An 8727-nucleotide genomic window follows, 5' to 3' on the forward strand; every position below is an offset into this window, starting at 1 on the left:
CATGCAAAAATGCAAATGCAAATGCTAATGCAAGAAAATCAAACATATAAGTTGTGATAAAGAGTATGTTGTGAAGGCAGTGACTTGTAGGAATGGACATGCCGTAGTGGCAGGGGCACGAAAAGAGGGTATGTCGGTAAGGCAATGACCCAAAGGTAGGCATAGGCATGTCGTAGCGGTAGGGGCTAGCGGTAGGGGCCCGAAAAGAGGGTATACCGGTAAGGCAGTGACCCGAAGGTAGGCATGCCGTAGCGGCAGGAGCCCGAAAAGCGGGTATGCGGGTAAGGCAATGACTCAAAGGTTGGTAAGTCGGTAAGGCAACGACCCGAAAGAATGCAACTTAAGTAGATGATATCGATCATGCAGACAAGCATATACATGCACATACACAACATCTAAAGGAGCAAGTGGTCGGTCGATCGAGATGGAAAATCCGATCAATCTAAAATGTTGTGCCAACTGGGTTGAGGTAGCCGGCTGAAACACAAGATTACCAGTTTGAGATAATCGATCGAGGCATAAGTGGTGTCGACCGGTCTGGGACGTCCGATCAAGGTATAAGTGGTGCCGATGCAAGTGCAAATGCAAGTTCAATATACAAGGTGCAAGTGCAACGTATAAATGCAAGGTGCAATGTGCAAGTGCAAATACAAATGCAAGGTGCAAAGTGCAGGTGCAAGTGCGATATATGACATACATATGTAACATGCAAGACATGCACATGAAAATAATGAGATGCATCTGACCACATATGATAGCGAGTCACGCTCGTACTAACGACCTCGCCTGGGAAACCTAAGGTTTAGACCCTTGGATATGCCGCACCGCCGCTTCTAGCTTTGGTGAGGAAATGTGGGGAGTTTCTCCCCGGATCTCCGGGGGGGACACTCTCCACGGCGTCACGAAACCACGGCGTCACGAAACGGGCTAGCTACAAAGTTTTTCCCGTTTCGTGAACTCCTCCAGACTTTACAAAGCGAGCCAGCTGCGAAGCTTCTCTCGCTTTGCCAAGTTTGACCGCCTAGCTTCTCTAAGTAAAGCTCGGAAAAACTAAAGCAAGGGGAGTGAGGAACTTCGAACGATCGGGACTTGTGCTAAAGCTCACAATAAAAGGGAGACACTCAGCTCCACGGGGGGTGTTTGGTTACGCACAAAAAGTCCTAACCTAAAGGCTAGCTCTATGAAATTGACGATCCATCACACAGGCACGTCGTCACGCCAACCCATGCCGGCGCACACACCATGTGTGGGCGATCGAACCCACATGCCTAGACACAGCTAAAACCTAGGGCCAACTACCTAGGGCCAACTAGGAAACCTAGGGCCAACTAGGAGTTAGAGAATCTCACCACCGTGACGGTTGCGGACGTGTTCTCTTTGCTTGAGCCAAGCTCACCGACGTCCTATCCATGCTCCAGCGCGCCTCATAAAACACGCACAAGACAAAAACAGTGCCAACAAAGGCAAGAGAGGAAGTGATCAGTGAGGGTCTGGTGAATCTTGCAACAAAACACAAGGAAAATAGGAAATAACAGGTGAGGTATGCGAAGTACCAGAAAATAAACAATTTAGCATATAAAAATATGCGACACCAAAAAAGGGTACCTTCGCGAGAAAGGATCGCTCGACGACGGTGAAAGAAGGGGAGTTTTCCTTGCAAAGGAAGAGATGCTTGCATCTCCTCAAATAGCGGCAACGCTCGTTGTCAGGTGACGTCAAAGTGCTCAGGCAAAGTATCCGACTGTTGGGAAGGTAAAATGGCATGGTTGGCGGGGTTGGCTGAGAAAAAGAAAAAGAAGGAGAAGAAGAAGAAATGGAAGAAAAAGAAGAAGAATTAGAAGAAGAAGAAGAAGAAGAAAAAAGAAGAAGAAGAAGAAGAAGAGGAAGAAATAAAAGAAGAAGAAGAAAAATTGGGAGAAGAAGAAGAAGAAGAAGAAGAAATAAAAGATTTGCCGGCATCTAGGGAGGGATGTGGACGGCTGAAAGAAGAAGAAGTAGAGGAGGACAAGAAGAAAAATTAGGAGAAGGAGAAGAAATGGAAGAGAAAAAAAATTAGGAGAAGAAGAAGAAATGGAAGGGAAAAAAAATTAGGAGAAGAAGAAGAAGAAGAAACGACAACCTTGGAATCCTAAAACGAGTTACGGCTTAGATTATACAACAGAGTTGTACAAAGGCCTAAAGATGAGGTGACGATTTATGTTGCATAAGCAAACTACCTCAAAGTTCTATGGCTTGGTTATTTAATTTCAAGGAAGGAAATTGGTTTAGCTAATCTAGACATGCTGTTGAAGATGGTCGTGCTTCCCACCATACTAGATCGAAGCTCCTTTCCGTGATGAGTTTAAGTTTTCTAATGTGTCAAGTTATGATGTCAAGTCAGATCACCTTATGGTTAAAGTTCTTTAAATGTTATGGGCCATGTTAAAGGTGACTAGAGTGACACCGGTTAGAATCCTACAGTTCCCTCGTTCCGGCACCACTATTTTCTATTGGATGCACTTAGTCCAAATGAATTTTCTAAACTCAACTTAATGAGTTCAATACTTTCATTTAGACAATACTTACTTAATGAGTTCAATACTTTCATTTAGACGGTGGGAAGCCTCGTTAACAATCGTAGGTTACCTCATCCGATAGAGACTTCTTAATTTTGTTGCAATTATTGTTCTTTGATATTTGTGATTAAATTTTGAGTTATTTAATATTTTGAATTTTTTGACGGTGAATTTTATTTTGGTTGATTTTAGTTTTGGTTGATGACTATCTTAGCAGTTTTGGTTTTCATGCAGGATGACATTGTTGTTTAACATGCAGGTTTATGTTTTTCGTTCGTACATGCAGGTGAGTAAGTACAGTATCGTACTGAAAAGTAAGGTATGGAAAACTAATAAAAATGCAGGTAAGTAAATCACAATAAAAATTTACCTCGATGGTTTTTCCATCATCTTCAACTGAAACTCAAAATACAGGTGAGAGCATTTATATATAAAAAGTATTTTATGTAGAGTGGGAAGATAAGGTTTTGGTGATTTACGAAATCCTAAATCATATCTTGGTGAGCCCCTATTAATTTATTTAAGGATGATTTCATTAAGCAAAACATACTAAGTTTAGTATACCTTTGAGGTATCCAGAAGGTTTGGAGGAAGAAGCAGGTCCATGCTTCCCTCTCACCGCTTGGTGAAAAGTATCGAGATCATTTAAAATTATTATGTTGCTTAATAATTCATCCTGTAAATACCTCTACTGTTTAGTGAACATCGATATTCCAATTATCCCTATGAGTAGGGTGATTACCATTTGTCATTTAATCTGAGAAATTTGTGGTTGAAAACCCTTAAAAGGGGTACATTAATGCTATTAAGACACATAGCCAATTTGAGCTTTAACTTAGGTTTGTAGTGATTTTTTATAAAGGTGTTCAATTTCTAGTTACATTCATTTTTCTAATCCTCATTTACCCAAATTTGATTTAGCCTAGGTCACTATTAAGCCATAAAGACCTTGGTGGATGCATTAGTAATTTTTTAAAGAAATTGAATTTTAAGTGATAGTAATTCATCATCAAAACATCTGAATGACATTTGAACGCCAAATAGAGGTACTAAATTAGTGAGTTATTAACATCCAAAGTCATACCCCTAAGTCTAGGATCATTTAATTTAGACCTCCAAATTTTAATTATTTAGGAAATCGCAAATTTATCCTTTAATTAAGAAAAGTGAAATTGGTTTCTACCAGTCAATTCCTTATGTTTCAATCATCTGAACATTTTAATTAAGAACAAAGATTGCCCATTTCCCTTTCTTGAATTAAGCCTATATGGTAGTTAAGACCAAATTTCCAAAATTATACATTTGCCCCTAAGGCTCTATCACTTCATAATTCATCAAATTTAATTCAAATGACTTTGGAACTTTTATCTTACCTCACCCATGGGTCAACTAAGACACCAGAGAAGAGAATGTGATTTTTTATTTATATGCAAGAATGGGATTTCTTAAGGAAAGATCAATAACTTGTCCAAGGCAAAACCTAATCACTTAAAATTTTTACTGGAGGTAGACATTGACCAAAGAACCACATAGACCAAATTTCATGATTTTTTTAGTTTTATTTGAATTATAAGAATTATTTTAATCTCTAGAGAATTAATTAATTATAAAATATATTAAATGTGGAAAATTAAGCTTTACATTTTTATTAAATCTCTCTTAGGTCAAAGAATTGAGAGAAATAAATTTCATATTTTTATGTTTTTTCTTTAAATTATTTTAGTGAGAAATTAAGGAAAATCATTTTTAGCCCTTAAAAATTATTTTAAGCTTTAAAATTTAATATCATTACTTAGATAATTAGGAAAAATATTCCAGTTGCTCCTAAGTGCTTAGAAAAAAATTTTAAACATTTTCATGAATTTTATTAATTTTATGATCTTTTATTATTTTTTAATTATCAAATATTTAAAATATGCTTAGAATGAAAACTTTACTTTAATTACAATTTTATTTATAGAAAATTCCTCTTATCACAGAGAGCTGCCCAAACCAATTTCATAAATTTTTTAGTTGTATTTTAATTATTATGATTATTTTAAGTGTTAAAAGTGTCATTTAACTTAGAAAATCAAATTAGGTTATCAAATGAACTCCAAATGTTTTGAAATTTTTATGGGGAGTTTTCTGAACTTTAAATTATAGTAGAAAATTAAAAGCAAGTAATTTTGATATTTTTCTCAAATTAATTTTCTTTTTATTTTAGGGTTTTCTGAAAATTAGGTGTGTATTTAATGACTTGGCTCATGACAAATTTTTCCTAAGGTTCTCTGGTCACAGTGAACCTACAAAAATTTTCTTTGATTTTTCTAATGAACATGCTAATTATTATAGTTAATTTTCCAAATTAGATGCATACACTTGAAAAATATAGATTTTTGTCTAGGGGTCTCCTCTGACTTTAGAAAATCAGGGAATATCCCTCATGATAGAGGCACCAATATGCCAAAATATCAAGCCAAGGTTAAATACTTGAATGCATGCAAAATAAAAATACCTAGAATACTACTTAACTAATTAAATATAAAATATACATCAAATAAACTTGAGACCACTTCCACATTGTTCTCCTCAGTTCACTGAGCACTAGGATATTTTTATTTTATTTTGTGATTTTTCTACACCAAGATATGGATTTTTTAAGCCAGAGAATATTTTCTGAAATAAATAAATCCCTATTTTCCAACTTAAACACGCGGCACTGTGATGCCTCCAAAGAGTTGTGTGGCACTGTCTGGTTGGACGCCGCCATCCACGAGTCGCTAACTCGGCCCTCACTTTATGTATCAAGCTCCTGTGCAACATGATCCTAGCCATCCGCCTGATACACGCGCCATCCAACAGCTGCTTTTTCATCCCCAGTTGGTGTGAACCTGTGACCGTTAACCCTAAAACTTTAAGATCTCACTCGTTTCTCATCCAAACTCGTTCAGGTTTGATCCTATAGACTCGTCTAAGTTAGAGGAACATATCCATATGAAAAACATGCCATTAAATTAACCCTAATCCCATGGTCATAATAGGCTTGGAAAGAGGGGGGATTCTATACCTTTGCTTTGAGAAGTGAAGCTTCAATTAGAGGTGTTTGACACATTTATGGAGGTCCAAGGAGGCTAGGGATAAAGCCTCTTGCTGTGGTGAAATGCCTAGACCCAAATGTTTCTCATCCAAACTAGTTCAGTTTTGATCTTAAAGACTCGTCTAAGTAAGAGGAACCCATTAAATTACCCCTAATCTCATGGAGAGTCATAAAAGGCTTGGAAAGAGGGGGGATTCTATACCTTTGCTTTGAGAAGTGAAGCTTCAATTAGAGGTGTTTGACACATTTATGGAGGTCCAAGGAGGCTAGGGATAAAGCCTCTTGCTGTGGTGAAATGCCTAGACCCAAATTAGATCAAGACCAAATTTGGGTGTTGATCAAAGTGTAAGGTAGAGGCTCTCTGTGAGGGGGCTTTGATGGGGCTTTGTCTTCTATCACTGTGGTGAAGGTGTGGGTATGTTTAATTAATATTCAGTGCACTGTGGAGGTGTGGCCAAACTTGTCCTATTTTTAGCAGAATCAAGCTCCGGCGATGAGAATTAGGGAAAAGAGGTTGTTGGTTTGCACTGAGGAGGTCTCAAAGAGATTATGGGAGTAATTGGTAGGCTCTCACTGAGAAAATTTCAACACCCCATTTTTGGCCATGAAGATGCCATTTTATAGCCATGGTCGGAGAGGGGAGCACAGGGCCTGGCTTTGGGCGCAAAAGCCTGGTGAAGTGGTGGGCTAAGAATCTCTAAGGATTAATTAGGGTGAGCTAGCTCCTAGGGTTGAGATTGGGTTTGATTTAGGGATGGTGCCCCCTTATTTTAAGGTGCTCTAGTGACTAGGCTGGCCAGCATAGCCAGGGGAGGTGGCTAGGAGGTCAGGTGAGCTAATGAGAGGGTTAATTATGTTTAACCATCAATGTCAAGTGATGATGGGGGAGATTTTTGGTTAAGGACCATAAATGGGCATGAATCCCTTAATTTATTAATCCAATGGTCCATATCTCACCATGGCTGGTCTATGGGAGTTTAGCCTGGTTTATGGAGTGTGTTCAGTGGCTGTGGAGTCATAAATTTTGTCCAATGAGCAAAGGTTGGGTTTTGGTTAGACTAGCAATGACTTTTAGTCCAATTAATTGATCAACATTTTGTAGATGATTGTAATGATGGTTTTTGGTAAAGAGTTGAAATGATTTTGAGTTCAGTTAAGGGTTCAATTTGAAGGATTTTTGAATTTTGGTCAATTTATGTTGGGCTGACTTGGGAGTGGATTTCACTAGGCTTGGGCTAAGTCCAAATTAATTGTTGAGAATGGTCTATAGGAACATCATGAAGAGTTTTCAACTTAAATCGGGTGTCAATTTTGGGGTTAGGGCAATCAATTTGATGGAATTTTGAGGCATGGCCTACTAGGGGGAATTTGGGAAATTTTGGATTTAGGGCAAAAATTAAATGAAATTGAGGCTTTACCAAGGCCAATTAAGGTCAATTTTGACGTTTAGGATTGTTATGAAGAGTTTAGGATTCAAATTGGGGCAAATTGAGTAGGCTATGGGGTACAATTTTGTGGGATTAAGTCATAGGGCCTAAATTGGGGGTTTAACTTAGATCAAAATTGAGCTCAAAGCATGGGCCAATTAGGCTTGGATTTAGTTTAGATTGGTCATATGAAAGGTTAATTTAAGTTTAGAATTTAAATTAAAGAAAATTGGGCTCAATTTGATGGACATTTGAGGTAAGTTTTGCCCTTAAAGGCAATTTGGGGGTTTTGGACAAAATGGTCAAATTGGCCAAATTGAGTTCAATTGAAGGGTACAAATTGATTTTGAAGACATTTGAAGTGATTTTTGAGATTTTGGGAAAATTTGAGGTGCCAAGGGTATTTTTGTAATTTTGGCCATTTTGAGGGTATTTTGGTAAATCAGAACTTTTGGGTTGTTTTGGGTAACTTGGGTATTTTCAAAAGGTTTCAAATTATTTTTGAATAAATTTGGGTATTTTGGGTGAATTTGGAGTTTCAAAGGTATTTAGGTAATTTGTGGGGATTTAGGGGCAAAAGGCCAAGTTGAATATTTATGTAGGGTTGGGGTACCAACCACCATATATGAGCTATGAACCAATGGAAACCCCATTTGGGTCCTCCCTCTATGTACTGGTCTTAGCTAAACCCTAGCCTAGGGTTAGTGGGTTTAGGGGACCATCTACATGAGTCTCCCAAAAGATCAAGGGATCCCACCATCTACATGAGTCTCCCAAAAGATCAAGGGATCAAAGTTAAGAAATTTTAGGTTTATAGTTGTGAGTGATTGTGAGTAAGAGTAAGTGAAAGTTTGTGCCTTAGCTCCAGAATAACACCCAGGGCCAACCCTAAGGTCAAATAGTCTTATGGGAACTCTCCTTGAGCTCCCCCATATTGACCCCACCTACTAAGTGCTAGAGGTTATGACCAATATGTAGAGCTTCATGTTGAGCAAAAGGGAGTTTAGAATTTCAAATTGTGAGGGTTCCTTTTCTAGTTTTCTAGAAATAGTCAACAAGAAAGTCCTATGGCTAGATCCTAGGCTAATAAAGAGGAAAAACTAAACCTCAAACCTCAACAAACCTCAACCAAAAGTGAGGTCAACAAATGTACCCCCAATAGATGTGGTATGCTAGGCAAGCACACCGCGCGTATTGGCGTCGACCGATGAGATCAACAAAACCCATACAGACTCCTAAGTCAACAGACCTAAAAGGAGGTGTAGAATTGTGTGTGCTATTTGCTTCCACTCAAGGAATTAGCAAGTGAATGTCTGATCAACATCAAGGATTATGAACTCTCGCTGGGAGTGGAGAGTGGGTGTAGAGTTATCAGACTTTAATTTTTTATAGAGGATGGGAATCAGTTTCTAGGCGATGACCTCAAAGATTGAGTGAGTAGAGAATTGGACGCCATGGAGGGGGTCTTATTCCTATCTCAAAAGGTGTGAGTAGAGAATTGGATGCCATGGAGGGGGGAGGGGGTCTTACACGGTCTTACACCAATCTCAAAGATGTAGGTAGAGAATTGGAAGCTGTGGAGGGGTCCTTACACCAATCCAAAGATGCAGGTAGAGAATTGGAAGCCGTGGAGGGGGCCTTACACAAATCTCAAAGTTGTTTGGAT

This window comes from Phalaenopsis equestris, unplaced genomic scaffold (assembly GCF_001263595.1).
Source record: "Phalaenopsis equestris unplaced genomic scaffold, ASM126359v1 Scaffold200009, whole genome shotgun sequence".
Taxonomy (NCBI): Eukaryota; Viridiplantae; Streptophyta; class Magnoliopsida; order Asparagales; family Orchidaceae; genus Phalaenopsis; species Phalaenopsis equestris.